Source organism: Chelonia mydas, chromosome 7 (genome assembly GCF_015237465.2).
Source record: "Chelonia mydas isolate rCheMyd1 chromosome 7, rCheMyd1.pri.v2, whole genome shotgun sequence".
Lineage (NCBI taxonomy): Eukaryota > Metazoa > Chordata > Testudines > Cheloniidae > Chelonia > Chelonia mydas.
The window spans coordinates 8077445-8100000 of record NC_057853.1 but is presented as its reverse complement, the minus strand read 5'-3'; positions in this window follow the sequence as shown (position 1 = coordinate 8100000).

The window sequence follows — 22556 nt, the reverse complement described above, 5'->3', positions numbered from 1 at the left end:
TGGCACTGGCCACTGTAGGAGATCAATTGCTCGACAAGATGGACCACGGGTCTGATCTGGTATGATATTTATGTTCTGATCTGAAGTGGTTATTAAATCAGGCCCTACACAAGTTTGAGTAGGGGCTTTTGAAAATGTATCTTTGAAGTCTATTAGTGAAATCCTTGCCCCACTGAAGTCAATAGCAAAACTCCCTTTGACTTCAGTGATATGCATTCAGTCCCTGAATTTGGATCTCAGTTATGTGTGTTCTGGTTGGGCCTTGAAATGGGTGTAAATAATAACCAGTGGAGATGTACATTTAAATGAAGCAGAATAGATTCCATATAATGTGAGACTTCTGAACATTACTGGGCTTTCACGTCCCTGACACCGCTGAGTTACTGCCTTATTCTGTTTCTTCTTGAACAGATGGTGACATTCCAGTCACCACAAACACTGAAGGTGTTCAAGAAAATGCAAGGAGAAGAATAAATACTTATTTATAAGCTCAATTATGTTTTTATATTATGAAAAAAGTTCCTAGTTTGCTTAAATTGTATGTTGAAGGGTCTTTATTGCTTCATATTTAAAACTGCATATCCCAGCCAGTGTGTGTATTTTGAAATTCTTAAGCCATGCTTTAATGCATTGCTGCAATCAATTAAATGTAAAATCCTATCAGATTATTACTAAATACATGACATCTTCCTAGAAAACTAACCACTGGTAGATCTCAGATTTTATTTTTCATTTTGTTCTTGACAAATAGGTGCAAATAGTGTGCCAGTTCATCGGAGACAGAGCAGAGAGCCAGAGGCCTACACATAATCATTTTTCAAAGAAAGAGAGAGTCAAAAGTAAAGTTAAACTGTGAAGTTGAACTGAGCAAACCTAGCAACCTGGCTACAAATTTGGTATTAACAAACACAGACTTTAATAGTACCAAGGATTTAATTCAAAAAGTATGCTCTGGATGACTAGGGACATAAAACTGAGAGGGAACCCTACACACAGTGGAGAAATTGGTGGCGTTTTATTTAAATAGAGGGTTTGTTAGACACGGTTGCATTGTATTCAATCACATTCATAGAGTTTAAGACCAGAAGGGACCATTAGATCATCTGGTCTGACCTGTGGTATATCACAGGCCATTACATTTCACTCAGCTAGCCCCTATATTAAGCCAAATAAATCTACAGGAGATTAAACCATTATGTGGCACAGCCAGAAAACAGGAGAGAGAGAGGCAACATCAAAGCCTAAGGCCCCTGCAATGACAAACAATTGATTAGACTAGAGAATTGATTAGGTGGGAGATGCCCAAATTGTCTGAGCAGGTGATCTGTGCCCCATATGCTGCAGAGGAAGGTGAAAAACCCAGGGACAAATTCTGCCCACTCTCTGTGATAACATCCCTGCCTGCAAAAGAAGATAGAATTTGTCCAAAGTTATTTAAATGACATATACAAAACATTACCTGAAGCCATACACCATACCTATATATAGGTAACATAATTATGAAAACCCAGCAAATCCAGCAAAAGCTGATAGAGCCACTTGTTCTAATACTTGACCCTGCATATTTACCCAAATTGTTAGCACAGCTGCCAAAACTCAGTGAAAGTTTATCAGATGTCACAATAACCCTTAATCACAAATGTTGGTGAGCCACGGTACAAAAGTGAGACCGACTGAATTAATCCAAACAAAAAAGGCTGATTGACATGCCTCAAGAAGTGTGTTAAGATCATGCTTGGTAAACAAGAGAGGTATGGAACCAGAAATCAATGAACCAAAGTTGGTGTGTGAGAAAAAAGTCCTAGTTGGTGGACAAAATGATGAGGGCATGGGCTATTCCGCCCACTATTCCCTTTGTGGCTCCTTAAAGAAAGAGCAAGCTTCAGCATCATGGCTGCCGCACCACCATGGGAGCCCACAGCATCTTCATCCTGATCTTGAAAGATGCCCTGACCAGACCAGGCATAGGGAGGGACCCAGATAACATTGTCACCTCTACTGGCTCCAGCTGAATCCCAGATACCACCTGGGATGAAACGGCAATGGACTGTAATAACAACAGCTCCAGCCCATCTCAGCCCAATGGCCTGTGATGGGATTTAGATGGGGTGGGATCTGAGTCACCACAGCGAATTCTTTCCTGGGTATCTGGCTGGTAAATCTGCCCACATGCCCAGGTTTCAGCTGATCGCCATATTTTGGGGTCTGGAAGGAATTTTCCTCCAGGGCAGATTGGAAGAGGCCCTGGGGGGTTTTCGCCTTCCTCTGCAGCATGGGGCATGGGTCACTTGCTGGAGGATTCTCTGCTCCTTAGAGTCTTTAAATCACGATTTGAGGACTTCAATAGCTCAAACATAGGTGAGAGGTTTATTGCAGGAGTGGGTGGGTGAGATTCTGTGTCCTGCATTGTGCAGGAGGTCAGACTAGATGACCATAATGGTCCCTTCTGTCCTTAATATCTATGAGTCTATGAGTTAACTTTTTCTCTCTCTCCCCAAAAGGACAGTTCTTACCATCCTAAATACCCCCTAACTGTCTGTCAGACAAGGGGTGGAGGGTTCCTTCATAAAAGCTCTTCAGCTGCAGGGAAAGGGAACAAGGGATGTTGTTAAAATGAAAGCCTTATTTAATACTTTACATTTCAAATGCTTTAACTGCTTTTCCCTTTTTAAAATTGTATCTTAAATAAAAGGTCAAGGATTTTTAACAGTGTGTTTACCATGGTGCTAAGCAGGCTAAGATCTCTATCTATCAAATCCTGAACTGTGTTTAATGTTGGACAGTGACTGTGTTATGTTAACATCTTTAGCCCATATAGTCCATCTAAATTAATACAGTATACCTCACCTGAAATCTATGGCCTGGATTTGCTGTGTATACGCAAACAGTAAGATCTCTCACCCCTTCTGATCCCTATTAACTTTCAACAACAAAAAATCTAAACCTCTGAGTAATGATTTAGGATACTTAAGCCATTCAGGAGCATACACATGCTGCAGTCTTCTTGCAATTAGCTAAGCAGGTCTCCCCGGGCAAATATCCCATGTGTCTAGGTTATGCCGTTATACATAGCTTATGTACGCTGGGGGACAGATCAGAAAATTCTTTGAAATATGAGTATTTTCAGAGGCCTGTCCTCTACAGTGTAACCAGTTTTCTTACCTAGAAGGGTGCATGGTTCCCACCTGGCTTTGGTGCCAGACTGAAAATTACAGCAGTGAGAATGGGGGTTTCTTGTGGCACTGTACCTGAATAAACTGTCTATCCACAGTGATAGTTCCAGAAATGGTGTGATAGTGTATCCTTTCACCACATCCATTGGTGACATGGTTGGTTTTTTCTTTATGGTACCAGCTTCATGCCTCCTCTCTTTACCTTTAGGTTTAACTTCTCTTGTGCACTAAGAATCATGGGCCAGCATAACTTCTTCCACATTATACATTTATGCACTCCTTTCATATTCAACTCACATGCTGTCCACCATTTCAGTATTCAGTCCTGTTACTCCCACTGTGTCACACTCTGTCTTTCACTTCTCTGCCGTTCCTGTGAGCAATAGTTGACAACTTGACTATTCAAGCTTTGAATTATGGAGGAGTCGTAAATGCACTAGAAATTACAGTCTTCTTTGCTGTACAGTGTTTGCTTCAAATAGCTGCAAACCACCTGCTTGGTAACTTTTCCCCCTCTGTTTTTCAAATCCAGAAATCTTTCACAAACATAGTGCCAAAGCCTCCAATTTCCACTTATCTGTCTGTTTTAGCTGCCCAATCTCTGTTCTGTGGAAACCAGTTGAAGAGGTTGCTATTGTAGAACTTCAATTTACTTTCTAGAGTCATCTTTTTGTAGCTTCAGATCTTTGATAGCTGTCAGAATGCATTGCCTTCTTGCCTGATCTTTACATGGATCTTCCATCAAATTTTGCCTTCCTCTGCAATTCAGCTGTCCAGACAAGTGAGATTTTATACTTCTTTCAGTTCTTCTCCTGCAAACATTACTCTGCTGTCTGCCCCAATTTCTCCTACCTTCATCAACTTTGATGTGGAAACACATATACACAGCTAATATAAACAAACACAAAAGATGTTATGGGTACATCTGCCGAGAATTAGGTACCGCTAAGCACAGGCATACCTAGCTACTCGCAGTCAGACTGGGAAATAGGATGTCTGCACCATTACTACCCACCTGGGTACCACTTTTTTGTTTATATGTCATCGCTGGATGTGCATCTTCAAGAAGATGGAAATGCTGATTTTCTTGGGCTGTAATTTTGTCCCAGAAGTATCACTTTTCAGGTGCTATGAATAATGTGGTCACTGCAGCAAACTGGTGGGGATGTGAATATTTTCATTGAGCTTGCACGTAAACAAGGATGGCAGACATTTTAATGCTCACATCTCTAACTGAAGCCAATGCATCTGGCTCTATTCTCTCTTGTATGACTTAGTCTCTTTTTGCAAGGCTAACTAACGAATAATGTAACATGATGTCAAGATAAATTGATGACCTGTAAACAATCTCTCTCATTCCCATTTCATTCAGGGATCTTACTGTCTTACATTTACTTACACTTACTGTCTTACACTTCTCAATATCCAATATGTAAGTACAATATTTATATTCCAGTGATTTATTTTATAATTATATGGTAAAAATGAGAAAGGAAGCAATATTTCAGTAATAGCATGCTGTGACACTTGTATTTTTAGGTCTGTTTTTGTAATCAAGTAGATTTTAAGTGAGGTGAAACTTGGGGGTACACAAGACAAATCAGACTCCTGAAAGGGGTACAGTGCTCTGAAAAGATTGAGAGCCACTGCTTTAGATGACTGAGTTCAACTCCCATCTCCATATCGGTACATTAATATTAGTGGTTTATTTTAGGAAGGCATTTAGGGTGGGAGTTATTGTGTGGACTTTTAAAACTTTGGAAGTTCAAAGATTCCAAATTTTAGCTGTTTATCCAAACCGGTTTGGTCCATGCTTTGTGTGGTATTTACACTTCTGAACCTGGATGAAACTAGAAGATGAGGAGTCAATGATTTTTTTCCCCCTAGAAATAGCTTCAAACCTCGAAAGTTTCTGGTTTAATTTGTGGTTGAACGTTCAGGGTGATTTTAACGCTATGTGTTATACTAATTTACATTAATGATCTCTTCTGGCCTTAAAAATCTATCAGTCTGACTAATCTGTTTCTCCATTCTATGAGTGCCCAAACACTATAAAAAATATCTTCTGATAACAACAAATGCAAGCTGTTAAACACCTTAGCAAAGTCAGTGGAGTTAGAAACCATCAGGTATGCTAGGCTCTGTTCAAAGATTGACTGAAGAGTAAAAATCTGCTGTGAAGGAAGACCAGCCTGCTGTCTCTCACACATTTACAAACAGCTTTTCTGATTCTGTTCAACTGACCATGATTCCTGATTACTGTCCTGGAAGTTCATACCTTCAACTAGTCACATGACCTCCCTTGTATTGCAATGCAAATTATTCTGTGCTTGGAAGTTTGCCTTGTCTCCTCCTCCCTCCCCTCACATCCCACACATCCTGTGTACTCAAGGCTGTTGCCATTCCATGAATGCCGATTGTGACTTTACATTCCCTATTCCTTATGAAAATATGTTTATGATATGAATATGACATAACTGAGATGGACTTTATGCAAGATGGCTCATGTGAGATATCATTGGAACGGTTATGATTTACTGACTGTGATTATCCAATTTGTATGTATGTATCATTTCTGTATCTGAAGATAGGACTATTGACTATGTATCTGTATTTCAATTATGTTACTTTGAGTGACATCCTATGCTAACACTTTAGGTACAACAATGGAAAATCCAGACAGGGCGGATGGCTCATCAGCAGGGACAATGAGCTGCGAAAAGTTTGGCCTTCCTGTGGACACTCCATCCTGCCACTGACTCATGGATGCTGTGATACTATAAAGTCAGGTGATCTTATCACCTGATACCAAAACATTACCTGGGACCTACTGTAACTTTCCACTGGAAGGGAAGGGGGGTCAAGTTTGGGAAACAAAGGATTCCCACCTTATGTAAATCCTATTTGAGGGTGGGGGAGGAAGGGAAACGGGACTCCTCCTCTCCATGGCCTGTCTGCCCAAGAAGAAAGACTGCAAAAGAGAAGGCAAGGGGAGAGTCCAGACTGAGACAGGGGTCTAGTCTGAAAAGGAACAATAACTGGATCTTTGAACCACAGAAGCTTTGCAAACTGCCGGCAACAATATCTAGGGTGAGAAATACTATTTGTAACCAATTTCTTTAGTGAAACTAGCTTAGTTTGCATGATGGATTTCATTTGTTTAGTAATCTGCTTTGTTCTGTTTGTCACCCCCTTTACCACTTAAAATCTGCCTTTTGTAGTTAATAAAATTTGTTTTGTTTATTATCAAACCCAGTTTCTGTCCTTTCTCATGGGGGAGGGGGAAGAAGTGTGCACACCTCTCTCCACATTGAGGGAGGGGGTGAATTTCATAATATATCTTCGGGTCTGCACTCCCAGGGAGGTGAACATCTGAGTGCTGGAGCAAGTCCCTTAAGGTGAGTCTTCCGAGAGCTGATCTGCAGCTGGGTGTGGCCCTGCCTGTGTGTGTGTTAGAGGAGGTTTTAAGGGTCTGGCTCAGCAAGACAGCTCTTCTCCACTGGTTCCACTGCTCCTTCCTTAGCTTGCCTACCCCCTTTCTCTGCCATGCCCACTTCCTCTTTCTCATCCCTACTAGGTAGCATGTTTCCTACTCCTCGCTTACTGTCTTGCCCAATTGCAGCAGCTACGATATGCATGCCTGCCAGCTAGCTGCTCCTCAGACTCACTTTGGCCAATGGAACCCTCCCTCTTGCTACTGATTCCATACCCAGGAGCCCTCCTGGCCAAATGGTGCACTCTAGGCGTGGGGCTCCATGGGACCATTTGGTTAATAATCAAGGTACAACATGCCCATCTCCTTATAAAGACAGTTGGACTGTGCTAAGTTGGCAATGCAATAACCAGAATGCAACAGGATATTTAACAAGATTGATCTAACAGAGTGTTTATAAAGGTTTATATTATTTAATGGCTTTTGGTTAGTTTACACTACAGCCCAAATTATTGTTTATGTTCCTAGGCCACTTAGAAAGCAGGCAAGAAGGATACACAGGACACCTTTGTAAGCTTAAGGCCATTAGACAATAACAGGGCTGTTGCCAGGACTAGCTATTTAATGGACCAGACATATTCAAATTGTTATATAACTACAGAACAAACTTTTCCAGAGCTACTTCAATCTACCTTGACGCTCTGGTTCTAACTTTTCTGAAAAAGCCCTTTTATCTCTGTTCTCTTTTGGTATGAAGAATTTTTTTTCAAGGTTAGTTTTAAAGGTGACCAGAGAAATGTTAAGCAGATCAAACACCAAAATGATCTACTGAACGCCTCCAAAGAAACCAGGCAAGAGGGTTCCTCAGTACATTAGGGTCCTTGGTCCTGCTGCCATTACAGTCAATGGCAAAACCTCCCATTTGACTTCAGAGCAAAATTGAGTCGTTTTAACGGAATGAAACTTATTTCACTTTGTCTTCTATTTCAAGTCCTAAAATTAGATTGGGCTTTCCAAAATTTTAGTCAGCACAAAGAAGTAAGTGTTATTTGTTAGCACCTCAGTTGGGAATATTTGGTTATAGCCACTTCATTTTTACTCATTGTTCTGAAGGACTTTAGGACTGTGCTTGAACCAAAAATACAGAATGAATTGCTGTGCATCTGGTGCCAGAAAACAGGCTTCATGTAGCAAGCTCAACATGGGGCCAGTCCATGTATTGGTGGTAGTAGTAAGTGTTCACAGGATATGCTCCAGGGATAGCGTAATTGGTAGTGATTGCACTAGGGAAGGTGGATGAGGCTGGAGTAGGGAGCAATGCAGATTTGGAGGAGCAAAGAATCTATAACAGGGGTCGGGGGAGTGAGAGAGACAAGGTACATAGAACAGAAGAAATATTTGTGGACAGCCGAAGAGAGAGAGCAGAGGACAAAGGACTTGTGGAAACAAAGAGGAATATAGTTCCAAGATAGAAATGGGCAAAAAAAATTTTCACCATTAGCAAAACATCATGTGTCCAGAAATTCTGACCCCTTGTATGTCCTCTGCTAGGCGGTGGGCCAGAGAGTGTACATAAGTGTGTCTATGGTCCCAGTGGATATGGTGGTCTAGGAAGTGGCCAACCCACACATGCAAGGTGTGTGCATTACCCAGCAGAACCTACAGTGGGGATTCAGGCAGGCAGTGCTGGAAGAACTGGCATTTTAGAGGCTGCATAGCGGGGCCATTAAAAAATGGGAAGCTGCCTCACGGCAACAAAATGGAGGTTTGCTCCTGGTGAAATTTTGCAGCACTCACACGGAAAAGCTGCCTTTCCTGGTAACTGTGGCTGCATTTTCATATGGAATATATTTGCAGATTCTTTGGAAAAGATCTCCAGCTTTGCATGCAAATATTCACACAGCAAAAGTGGGTCATTTTGAAGAGCTCTAATTTGGTAAATAGAGAGGGGGAAGGGGAGAGACTGGAAAGCAGCAGGAAAAAAAAAACTATGGCCTGAAAGGAGAAATGTGTTTTGGAATCAAGCGAACAGAACATGAGATTGATCCTGCAAGAACCACAGAGCACAAAATGTGAATAGCTAACCATGAGCCACAAGTGTGGCAGCACATCCGCTTTTGAGGTGATGACGCTCTGTAATTCCAAAAAAGAAAAAGAAAAAAAAAATCCCTGCACAATCGATTGCAGTCTCTATTCTTTCCCACAACAAAACTTTTTTTTGCTTTCTCCCTTGACGCATACTAAAATTCACTTCCCTCTAAAAAAGCCAGTTCAGACACTATCCATTTCTGAATGCATATTTACTATTTAAAATATCGAGACTATCCTGCAATTAATATGGGCATTTTCTTCAACTGGTTTATTTCTTCATTTTGGCAATCAAAGAGGGTACTGAAGTGTAATAATTTCAGTGTGAGGACACATCATTACCTCAGGAATCAGAGGGAAAACATTATAGGAATTAAGAATGCAGAGCAGCTGGGAGGGAGGAAGTGATCCAACAAGCAAAATGGCTATTCTAGGTCGACAGCAGCTGATCTCTGCCAAATTTAAAGGGCCAGCCCCAGAAAGGCACATGGGAAACTATAATCTTATAACTAGGGAAGGTTAATAGGGAGTTGTCTTCTTTGTATGGCTGATGTAAATGTAGAGCAACAACTATAATTTTACATTTAGAAGGTTAAACCAGGTTAATTGTGTCTGGAGTAGAGCAGTGTATTGCTGTGAAGCCTCCTTCGTATTTGTGAATCGGGCATTGAGTTGTTATGTGTCCCATGGTCTGTTCTGGGAGACCACAGTCGCACACGGGAGAGTCTTTAATTTTCCGTTTGTGCAGCAAGTATCCACAAGGAGTCGGCATTCACAGAGGGAGGTGCTGCTGCCAGTCTGTATTATTTCTGGGAGCTGTAATTATAGAACCCTTCATACAGTATTTTGAAAGTAGGGCTGAGTTCATGAAAGCTGAATAGATTCATACTCTGATTCCTAGAGTGCATTAATCTGGAAAGTAGTTTTGTTTTCTTCGTTTAGGATCCCCTTATCACATCTTGCAAAGCTCGGTACTCCACAAGCAGTCCCAGTGACTTCAAGAGGCCTGCTTGCTGAAAGAAGAGAATTAGAACCTGGCCCTTAATTAGCATATTTTACAGTCTTAAAATAATATCAAATGAATACAGCCAGCATCTGATATAAAAGGAGTGAGAAAAAGAGGAAAAAGCCACTTGCAAGACAGTTATTCAGTGTATATCATTTATATTATTCACTACATATCACAGGCTACAAACCCCACCCAGCACTTGCGCACTAAACCCAACAACCAAAATTAAACCAAAGTATTACAGCACACAGGTGACTAGCTATTGTGTGCCACAGACAGAGAAGATGAGGGACCAAGGTCAATCCATGTCTGAGACCCCTGCAATGGCAGGGAAACGATTGTGAGATATTCCCAAATAATCCTGGCAAGTGACCCACATCCACATGCTGCAGAGGAAGGCAAACTGCCCCCACCCCCAGGTCACTGCCAATCTACCTGGCGGGGGGGATTCCTTTCTGACACCACATTTGGTGATTGGTTAGACCCTGACCATGTGAGCAAGAACCAGCCAGCCAAGTACCTGAGAGAAAGAGAGAATGCTTGGGGGCCACCTTAGAGCACTGGATCAGCCTGTCCTATGTCCCATCTCCAGTCATGGCCATCGCTGATGCTTCAGAGGAGGGAGGTAAAAAACCCTCCCAGATTACATTCCTTCCTGACCCCAGCAGGTAGCCAGCTGAAACCCTGAAGCATGAGCTTTAGGAACATAAGACATAAACCAGAAGTGAGCCCCAGGGCTACAGAGCCCTGCCCCATCCCCATCACAAGCAACCCTGTCATACAATTGCACTCATAAACTTGACCATTGTTATATGATTTCAATATCTCACTGTAATAAAAAGGTATACTTCTATTTTATTGACTGGCTACATGAACCTCTGAAAACCTGTATTAAGTTGTCATAGCCTCATATTCTTATTAGCGGGAATGTGCTATAGAGCCCACTGATATGTTTGCACATTATAAAGAGGGAAGGAAGATTAATGTGAAGGAAGAGAAGAAGGCTATTCACTATATTGCCACCACCATACCTCTAGGAAGTGCAAAGGTTGCTTTAGTTATTCAAGCTGTCTTGCCCAACTGTATGTCACAGAGAGAGAGTGGGTTGGTTTACTGAGCAGAGTGTTAATAAGACCTCCTGGATCTTACTGGAGATGATCAATATGACAACTTCTGCAGTTTGATAAAATGGTCTGGGCTGAATTTAGTTTCAAAGAGCACACCACACCACTAACAGACTTGGGTAATTCGAAAATCCATTCCTGCAGTACAAGCAGGATCAACAAAGAGTTCTTTGAATTTTACTAGTCTTTCAAAACCCTGTAGTGTGGGGTTTTTCCCCAAAATTGTTGCAGGGCTTAAAGACCATAGGTTTTGAAAAATCAACAAAGACTTCTTCTTTTTTCCCCCAACAAAAAAGATCACAACAGGTTTATGGGAGGGGGAAATCAGATGGCACTTCTTACATGCAAATGATGAAATGTCAGTGGGAAAGAATTCAATAGGATGAATGCACTCTGTGGTCTCTGCTGTTGAGTGAACCCCTGTGAAGCAGTTTGCCTATCCCAGTCCTATATTTCCAGAGGAAATTGCACAAGATTTACCATGCAAATTGAAAGCAGCTGCAGGGTGGACATGCAGCGTAATGCCGCTGATGGTTGGCTCATCAGTCAAAGGCAGTAGATGGAGCATCTTTATTCCAGGATTCAAAAAAGGCAGCCTAAAAAGACAGCTCTATTTATTCTGTACTTGTCTATATTTTTAGGGGAGCAGGGGGCATATTGACCACATACTGTGTTGATATATTCTGCACTTAACCATATAAAAATGAGTGCCCAGGTGAATGCATCAATGACTGTCAATAATGCTTCAGCATAAGCTTTAAATCCTAGTTCAAATTTGTCTTAGATTAACTAATCAGATGAACACTGAATAATAGATAAAAATTCTTTCCCATTCTTATAGGCAAGTCACCACACCCCTTTTGGCCGCTTATTTCCTGAAAAGTTAAGATAGGGAGATATGATCACGTAGTCCAAATACAGACAGAATTTTCACATAGATCAATGGACTTTTGCCTACAAAGGGAATTGAAAGATTTGACCCAAGGCATTGAAGAGTCATTCAGAAGAGCAGTCAATATGACCAAAGCATCAATATTCTGTCTGAAAATACAACAAAACACAGACACTGGATTAAGAACAAATGCTTGGATTTTTGAAACTTTAAAATCTTTTTGTGTGCATGTTTGAAAGCTAGGACAACTTTTCCACCAATGTACGAGCTCCTAAATTGGGGGTGGGCGGGGGGGGGGGGAATAATGAAAGCCAATTTCCAATGCTTTCAGGCTATTTCATATCAAACAATGTGATGAATGTAGCAATATCACTATTAGCTACAGTGCAAAAATAGTCTCTATAGACATGGCAGCATAAAACAAAAATGCTTTTATTACCAGTAGCAATGATGTGACGTGCCTGACGAATGCCATGTTAAGATTCCTTTGGGTCCCACCATTGCTTGGTGCTTATTATCAAGTTACTAATAGATTCTGTAGGTTTGACTGGCCATCATTTAGGAGTGTCATTTACTCTAAAATGACAGAAAAATAAAATGTTCTTAAACGTTCAATTTTTCTCTTTTCCCTGACTGAGTGAGTAATGACTAAGAATAGTATCTTTTATTTATGTTGTCTAGGTGATGAAATGGCCATTGCAGAATGATGAATTTCAAGTAAAGATGTTTTCATTTAACACAGATGGGGAAAAGAAACAAAAAACAAAACACAAACTTTTACTTCTTAAAAAGAAGAGGAAGGAAAATGTTTGGATGTTCACATTTCTTGTGTTATAACCCAGCCTGTTTCTTTTCATATGTTTTTCTTTCTTGATATATAACTTGGCACACCCCATCCATGTCCTCTGATCTCCCAGAAACCTCTCAGACTCTTCAGGAAGTGGCAATTTCATGTGGGTTTATTTATGCTCCCATCCCCAATACCAGTACAGTTTCATAGCACAAAGTATTTACAGTGTGTTTTGCCCTTTAGCAACTTCCAACAGGGCCAGGGAGAAACAGCCATTCCCCCAAGATCTCAGTACATAATAGATCCAACTACCACCAATCTACCCACTCAGTCCCTTCCTGTGTCTTCTTTTATACCTCTCAGCTGATGGCTAATTGGTTCATCAGCTCGCCCAGATTGATCAGCTAATTAGCCGCATATCCCCAGTCAGCCTTCTCCAGGGGAACAGACTGGTGCCTAACTGATCAGAGTGCTGGCTTGCCACTCACTCTAGCACAGTGAGCAATAATGACAATTAGGTCAGAAAGGTTATGGGCTAAGTTATTATTATTATTTGTGTTATGATAGCTCCTAGAGTGCCCAACTGAGATCAGCACCTCATTGTGCTAGACACTGTACAAACACGGTCAGACAGTCACTATACTGAAGATCTTAAAATCTAAGTAAACAAGGCAAAGGATGGGAGGGAAAACGAAGGCACAGAGAGGAAGTGTCTTGTTCAGTGTCACGCAGCAGATCAATGGCAGAGCTAGGAACAGATTGTATTAACCCTGTGGCTTGAAGCCCTAGAGAGTAGAGAGCTCAGTACTGACTCCTGTTAATGAAAAGAAAGAGGAGCAATCCAAAACTGCCTAATAGCTCCAGGTGGACAGGGGCTCCATGGGGCAGGGGAGTTCTCTGCTGGCATCTGTTGGGGAGCAAGGGGTATGACTGGATGAGCTGTGCCTCATTTGCATTTCATATACGTGACAGTTTGGGGCATTTGATTTAAAAGACCAAAAGTTTTGAGTTTTGGGGGAAACATAATGCTGTTTGCCCTGTTGGGAAATAAGAGGGCAAGAGATCTACACCGAATGGGCCTGAGGTGAGGGGTCTCCATGTCCGAGACCACGGTCAGGTGCAGTTGGATAAGTGATCCTGCACTGAGCTAATGGGGTGTGATAGACTTGCTTCCTACTGGGAAGGCCTTTCTGGTGATGAGGACTCTATTAAGCATTCTGAATGCTATTGCAGTCTCAGAAAACTCAGTACAGAGGCACCTTCATCACCGTAGATTGTTTTTGAGCCAGCAGATGGTAGTAGAGTCTCCAGATCAGTGTGGGCAGCTCTGACCTGCCAGAATTCTTGGACTTCTCTGACCCTGGACAACAAACTGTGAGTGGGGAAGAGGGAAGCGACTAGAATGCTATAGCCTCTCCCAACTGTCGGAGACAATCTGAGGGGCTATTGTTAAGATACTTGGGATATTACTTGCTGGCGTTCCTCCCAGTAAAGTTCTCTTTGTTTAAACCTCTAGACTCAGTGCTTGCAAGTAGGGATGTATTGCCCATCAAGGGTGCCCAGGGTGATATAAATAGTTTCCCAGGTTTCTGAGTGGAGACTCAAACTGGTGTTTAAGTTTTCAGAAGGAACCCCGAGAACAGTGTTTCTCAGTGACCAGTCTGTGGACCGGCACCAGTCCCCAAGATCTCCCTGACATGATTTAGGAAGGCAGCAAGCCGGTCGCTGGGATCAAAAAGGTAGAGAAATACTACCCTAGAAAACTGAACCTGTTCCTTTTTCATGCTGACAATACTGGGAAGAAGGATTACAATTATACCTAGATCGCAGACTAATACTTAGGTTGTAAACTCTTTGGGGCAGTGGCCATCTTTGTGTTTATTGTTTGTACAGTGCCTAGCAGAACGGGGTCCTGGTATGTAACATGGGCTCCTACAGACTAGAGGTTTTGGGCTCATTGTAACTCAAGTTAACTAACATGATTGTAAATGCTGATCTAGATACTCCACAAATGTTTCTTCCTCACCGTGGTTCATCTTAGGCTCAGCCTTGAAAAATGGGGGCTACTGGGGCCTGAACTCTTTCCAAATCTGGCCGTGTATTTAAAATATGTTACAGAGGAAACTGCTAAATAAAAGAGCCATACATTAATCGTTGCTTTCAAGGGACTGGATGCTGCAGGTTCATTTACTTGCAGAACACTCCGGTTGGTTCCAATCTTGCTTTCTTTACTCATGTAAAACCACCATTGAAGTTAAGGGTCAGATGCTGTCACCCTTAGCCACGTTGCCTTATATCCCTAATTTTCTACAGTTACTTATGGAGTAAAGGTGCTATGCAACATAAGGGTTGCAGAATCTGGCTCTCTGTTGCCAATGCAGGGATAGACACATTCTTGTTAATCCTACTCTCATACTGGTTTGACACCAGAGTAATTCCAAAGGCTTCAGTGAAGTTGCTCCTGATTTGCACTAACGTGTCAGCAAAATCAGGCCCACTGACTTCAGAATGCCCCGACAGCCCAATCTGTTAGCTCTCCAGTTCTGCACATGGGGAAAAATTCACCCCTGTTCAGAGAGCCAGCACAAGGCCTTACTCGGCAAGATAGAGCTTAAATGAGTCTAATGTGTGCAAAGATCTTGAGCTGGGCCTCTGTACTGTGGTAAATTTCCCCCCATGGAAAGCACTTGCAGAATCAGGATTTGGGATGCGGTGGTGTGATGGCTGCCATCTTAGCTGACACAACAGGGCTTGAAACCAGGGTCATCCAGAAACAAAAGCATGAGCGGCTACCTCTTGAGCTAAAAGGTCAAACTTTTGTAGCTGCTGCTGCATCAACACCCTTGCATCCTCTGTGGACTGGCACAGAGAGAAACCTGTAACACTTAGCAGTGGGTTCTAGTGGCATATTCAGCTTTCAGGTCAATCAGTGGCAGGAATACCATGCAAACCACAATGTGCATCTTTTAAGCAACAAGCAGGTGGAGGAGAAGAAAATTAACTCTGTGATCATTTAGAGGGAATACGAAGCTCCTACCCCACAGCAAAGATCTGCTCCGACTGTATTGCAAACGATGTAATGTAAACTCTACAAAATAAACACACCCAGCTATTTCTCTGCTTTCCAACTACCGTGCTAGAAATGGATGATAATGTTCAACAAATGTAGGAAAACAGCATATGTCAATCCAGCATTTCTTTTGAACTGTTCTATTTCTGGTTGCTGGTTTGTTCAGTTATCATTACCACACCTGACTCACACTTGACACATCTTATCTGCGTGGAGGAAATGGCGGATGTGGTGTCGTTTTAACACTAAAATCGACAGTTAAACAATTGTAAAGCTTTCAGAGTAGCAGCCGTGTTAGTCTGTATTCGCAAAAATACTTCATCCGATGAAGTGAGCTGTAGCTCACGAAAGCTTATGCTCAAATAAATTGGTTAGTCTCTAAGGTGCCTCCTTTTCTAATTGTAAAGCTGTGACACATACAGATGAAAGTCGGGAAATGAAATATTAGCCTGATGTTCCATCCATAACCCAAAATGGCAGAAAGAAAGGATGCCTCCAGTGAAATAGATACCTAACAGTAGGGGAAATTTAAAAGCTGGCATAGGGCTAAGTGTATCTGATGGTGGCAGCCTTGTGTCTAATATGATTGTGCAGCCATGCAAATGGCTGCGTGCTTTACCTTTTGCAAAGATGCCAGATAATCTCTGTTTGTGCCTAATAAGGTATCACCAAGTATTATTATCTTACAATGACCCTAACTAGGTGCTAGGTACCTCCCAGGGCAAATTGCACATGGTTCCTGCCTGGAAGAGCTTGTGAACTAATTTCACATACAACTTTAAAAAGGAGCAACAAAATAGTGGGGTAAAGATGGGTAGGGACAGAGGTGCCATGAATACAATAACGTGGCTATTCAGCAAAGACACGTGTTGCTGAACCTTTGTGTCCAAAATGTGATCTATAATGAATGTTAAGTCAAGAAATAAAAATACCTGGGTTAACTAACTTTTTGTGATGGGCCTTATGGTGGGGTCTGAATGAAAGGATGGTAGCGGCTTGGGAATCAGTTCAGCGGGAGCATTCTGTGTGTAAGGAGGGCGTGGAAAGAGTTGTGGGTGGGGGGGAGACGCACAGGGCATTGGGGCTAGCTATGCTGATGCGCTGGAGTGAACGGTGGGATGACGTGAAAAAGGACTAGGTCAGGTAAGTAGTTGGAAGCTGTGTTGTGGAGGGCTTTGGAGGTGAGGACAGAAGCTTGAACTTGGTGATGCAGAGCAGAGGGAGCCCAAGGAGAGATATAGCGAGGGTCACCAAAAGGGTGGGCTGACTTGGTCTGGCTGACAGACAAAAAGATGAAGAGCTGTTGGGTTTGTACAGACTGGAGTGGGTGGAAAGGAGGGAGCTGCAGTAATAAAGACAGAAGATAGTCAAGACCCAGACACAAGCATTTGCTGTCTGCCGAGGAGAGAAGTTCAGCTCATAGAAATGTTGTGGAGGGAGAAGCGGCAGGACATGGAATCAGCCGCATGCAAGGGGCAGAGAAGTGGGTAGAGCTGAACATGACCACTCCCACCCCTGCGTACTAGGTGGGATTGACCGTGCCCATAGGGACAGAGCATGTGGGAACTGGAAACAGTTTGAAAAAAAACCAAGGAGTGCACATTTGGCTATGTGAAGCCTGAGCTGTTTATATGATCCATTCAAGGGATGACAGAGAAATGGACTGAGTAGAGATCCTCTTGGACCTAATTTTACAGCCCAACCTGAACCCAGCTACGCCCGCAGTCCAACTGAGTCCGAGAGTGTCAAGTGGCTTTTCAGGCCTCATCTGAACCTGACACTTCCCCCCACCCAGCCCTCGAACCTGTGTTAGGGCTGCCACCTCCGCCGCTGCCTCATCCTTGGGGCTCAGCTTGGTGGAGGCTTCCTGCTTCCCACGCCTTGTGCCCGTGACCTGTCTCCTGCCTCTGGGGTTGGCATGGTGGTGGTGCATGCCCCACTACTGCCATCCGCCTTCACCTCCCCGCGCTGTGGAGTGACTCATCGGCACACTCACTCTGCAGCGCACACGGCGCAGCAAGGTAACGGGTCAGCAAGGGCAGGAGGAGGAGATCGACCTCATGGGCAGGAGGAGGGGATCAGAGACCACCTGACCCAAGCTCAAGAGGGACGGATTGTTTTCAGACTCAACCAACCTGAACCCAACACGTGTAGTTGGGTTCCATCTGGCTTGGGTTGCAGGGCTCTAGGGCTAAGAGAGAGGTCGGCACTGGAAATGAAGGTTTGTGATTCATCAGCATAGAGATGGTAGCAGAAGCCAGGTGAGCTGACAAGATCTGAGCTCCAGTAATAGAAATGACAACCCCTACTAGAAACACGTGGAATATTAAAGGTCCAAGACTCTAAAGCCCCATTTCAGCAAAGCACTTAGGTCTACTCTTACTCAGGAAAGCACTTAAGCATGTGCATACATCCAGTGTCTTCAGTGGGACTTGCCTAAGTACTTTGCTGAATCAGGGCCTAAAGAAGCAGGAGAAATCCAAGGAGATTTCAAATATGATAGACACAAGATGCGTGAAGAAGTTGAAAACAAAACCATTTCAAGGACATCACAGAAGCTTTTGTGAGCCATGCATTAGAAACAATTTGTAAGATTCTTTATTTGGTTATAACTACAAATTAGTTTTAAACCGTTCAGACATAGTTATTAATAAATGATCACTGAAAACACCACCAGAAGGTCACTTCATCACCCGTCTCATTTTGTATTGCAGTATCCAAATTTCCTTGCATCCGTCTGAGTCTCTCTGCCTTAGACACTCTTCTCCCTCCTTGCTCAGGTGACGTTGCTATATGGATATACTTCTCAATGCGTTTTCAAATTATCCTCTAAATCAAAACTGGGTTTTGTCAGAGGCAACATGCAATAGTAAATAAAGCATGTGACTCAGTTTTAAATACAGTTTATAAAAGACAGAGTAGAAAAGTTCCCTGAATATAGACAGGAATATAAGACAAGAATTTTGAAATAGAAAACTAACATTAATTAGCTGTTATAAAATGGATTTAAATTCAAATTACCCTGAAAAGATGAAAATTTTAGAAACAGGGATATTAAAATGTTCATTTGAAATTATGATTTTTTACCTGAAGAACAAATTGTCTTAAAGGCTCCATTTTATAACTTAGCACTATTTTCACTTTATGGACTATTTTGCATTATATTTTAATTAAAGTTATAATTACAGAACTAAATATAATTAGCTTCTGTCTTCAAAAGAAATTGGAAGTGAACTTACTTTATTAAATTTTCAATTTGTTTCCTACAGTGTTACATAGTTTATTCTAATTAATTAAAGGAGATCTCATACATATTTTATCAACATAGGAATCTGATTAACAGCTGAAGAATTTTTTTAATTCTCAATTTTTTCCTCTCTAACACATTCCCATTCCCCCAGCTTTCACCTGCACGCTAATGCGTTCGACAATAATGTAAATAAGGCACCACTGCCATGGTTCACGTCTCTCACACGGATAAACATGGCACTGTAATAGTTACTGGCTGTGGGAAGCCATTTTTTTCCTTCTCAGTTGGAATGTCTATTATTAAAGGGATCCCTTGTCTAACACAGACCAAGGAAGTGACAGTCATTGCTGGTATGATTTATTACTTCCAAATTAAATAGCTCTCTATAGAATTTTTTTCTGTTTTAAGTGTGTGTGTGTGTTCCTCAAAGCACATTTATAACCAGTGGAGGCCCCAGTTCAGCAAAGCACTTAAGCATGTTCTTATTTTTAAGTGCTTAACTTTCCCTTAGCTTCAGTGGAACATAAAGACATGTTGCTGAATGAGGGTCGTATGGCTTCACCATGGAACCTCCTAGTGAAGTCAGTGGGACTTCTGACTGAGTAGGAATTGCCCTTTAAGACTAAGCCCTTTAAATGTCTTTAATTGTTGCTGCAAATGTCATTAAATACTTGGCTAAATATTCAGTGCACTGAAGATCTGCCCCTTCCTTGGCTGCTAGTTGCTTATGGGGAAGTTTAAGGTATCATTTTTGATGTAGAAAGGCCTAAATAGTTTGTGTCCTTGGAGGCCACCTCTTTTCCCATCTCCTTCTCCAGCAGCTGTGATCATTTGATATGGCAAAGAGCTCCCAGGCCCCTGGCTCAAACAAGAGGGGGCTTTTAGGGAGCAGGTCCTGCTCATTCTGACACTTATTCCCCGCATTGGAACAACACAGCCCACATCTGAGGGCCTCCAAATTTGCTCTGTTTTTCCAGGGTTTTCCAGGATTCTAGGAGGGGAAGGTGGGATGGATTGAAAGGGGAGAGGGTTTTAGATTAGTGGGTTGAGATGGCCTTTCTTTATGTATGTATTTGTATTACACTAGTATCTAGAGGCTCCAGCTGAGATTTTGGGCCCATTGTGCTAGGTGAGGTACAGACACATAATGAGAGACACAGTCCTGCCCCAAAGAGCTTACAGACAAAATAAATAAGATATATACAAAAAGTGGGAGGGGGAAACAGAGAGGTAAGTGACTTGCCCAGGGTCTCCAGCAGAGCCAAGGATAGATCCCCTCTATGTCTCTGGGGTCCCAGTCATAGAATCATAGAATATCAGGATTGGAAGGGACCTCAGGAGGTCATCAAGTCCAACCCTCTGCTCAAAGCAGGACCCATCCCCAACTAAATCAGTCCAGTGCCCTGTCCACTAAACCACTCATTTGTGATCACTTTGAGCTATACCTGAGGAGCAATGGCTTGGTACGTCTGTCAATATAGATAATTAACTATTAGACTGATGATATCACACTTAGAAAAAAATTGTTGGTGTAACTGTGCATTTTTTGCTTTCAGGTCATGAAGAGCTAACCACCATGACAGTATATCAGATATATTCACTGTCTGTTTCTGGTTTGCATGGGCATGAGTTGGTGTTACAGAGGGGAATACACTATATTTTCTTAGCTTGAATATAATATTCAAGATTAATTCAATTAACTATTGATTTAATAATACATCAGACCAAAGAAAAATTCCAGCCTTTAGCACAGCAAAGTCAGCTGTATCAAGGGCACATGATAAACGGAAGAAATATGAAATCTGCATAGCATTTTATCTCTATTGATTTGGCACAAAGATGGGGACCATCTAGGCTCCCATTTAAGTCAATAGCTAAACACCCGTTGACTTCAGGATTGGGCCCAGCACCTTGTTAAGATTTAAAACCAGATTATGTTCTTAGGGGCTTGCCTATCTAGAGAGTTCATACACAAGAAGCCAGGGTGTGAATTTTACCGTGCCCTAGACTGCCACATACTAAGTGGCCATGAGGACCTACTGCTTCATGAAACAGTCCATAGTGAACTTTGATCTGCTGCTGTTTGAAATGGATGTATGTCAAAGCACAGAACGGAAATGCGTGGCAGCAACGTCCACATGGCACACTAAAGCGCTGTAGACTCTCACCCCAGCTTGCCACACAGGGCGTGTCTCCATGTGCACATGCAGGTCCCACTGAAGTCAGCTGGAATTGCATGCACTTCATCAAAGAAACAATTTGCCTGTAATTTTTTTTTCATTCAGTCATCTTTCTTGCTGTTTGTTTTTTAATCTGGGACAAGTTTTGAAACTAGAAAAAGAAATAAATTCTGTTTCCATTCTGTACATGGTACAAGAACATGGGCCACTTAAGAGCCTAATCATGCACAGACTAACACTCGTGTTTCACTTTTCTCATTTGAGTAGTCCCATTGAAGTTGAATATGCAAGATCAGTCCTCCTTGGTTGGATGACATCATAATATCACTGCACTGTTGACATTTAATTTTGCTTTTGAAAGTCTGATATTCCCCCTTCACCACAAACGTTAAAATCCAATGAGCTAAATTCAGCCCTGCTACCTTGCAGGCACAGGCTCGTTGATGTCAATGTAGCTGTGGTTGCTTACATCAGAGCTGGATTGGGCCTGGGGATTGTTTTATGTTTCTCTTGCAGTATAAAGCAACTCCAGACTAGCTTTATGATGGGTAGGTCTTCACAGCCGTGATGCCGACCTGTCCCTCTCTTAATTTACTTTACTCATCTGAAATCAAATAGTCTGTTTCTTGTAGAACTGCAAAGGCAATAATAATGGCAAATACAATTTTTATGTGGACAAGGTCCCCACGTCCCAGTTCCTACTTTGCTGGGAAAGATAAAAGGGTAGAAAATTTGTACTGCTGTTAAAATGACAAGATTGTGGATATTTTCTAAAATTATTATGAGAGGTCCAGGATTCACATGTAACATTTAAGGCAGATCCTACATTCTTTAGGCATTGAATTATTTATATTGAATGCAGTATTTACAACTATTCAGCTTTTTAGCTCTGAATTTTTCATTTCCTCTTTCACTTTCGAGTATGGGGGGCTGACCCCTTCCTCCTGATCCCATCATCCCGAACAGTCTGCTATTATCCATTTGTTCTTTGAAATGCAGCCCTCTATTTCCCTCACTCAACTTTCTTGAGACTTTCTTCTCTCTGTACTAGTGGTCAATATTGTTCTGTAGCCCATTGGGAGGGCAGGAAGGACTCTTTCTTTGACACCACCTCACTGATGCCATGTGGATTGACAAGCAAACTCTCACCTCCTTCAGCCCTAAAGAATTGGGATCTTACAACATAGTAAATCTATCTTGAAATAGATAAAATACCATATCTGCCTTGCTTCAGTTTGTTTTCATATCTACAATCCCGTCTTTTACTATGATAACACCAGACACATTTCCTGTCACCAGCTTCTTTACTGCTTGCTGCAGCTTTTCTCTTGGCATATGAGGAAAGCAGGTTTCACACTTGCATTCTTTCCATATTCTTGACATAAGGGATGGTTTAAATGACTTGCGTGTGCATAGACAAGAGAAGGGACAATATGTGATGATGTTGAGGGGAGAGGACAGTTCTGTTAAGGTTGCATTGACATGAGTTTCAGAGATGGGGACCTAAATCAGAACACCAGATCTCAGTGCCCACATACTCTAAGGAA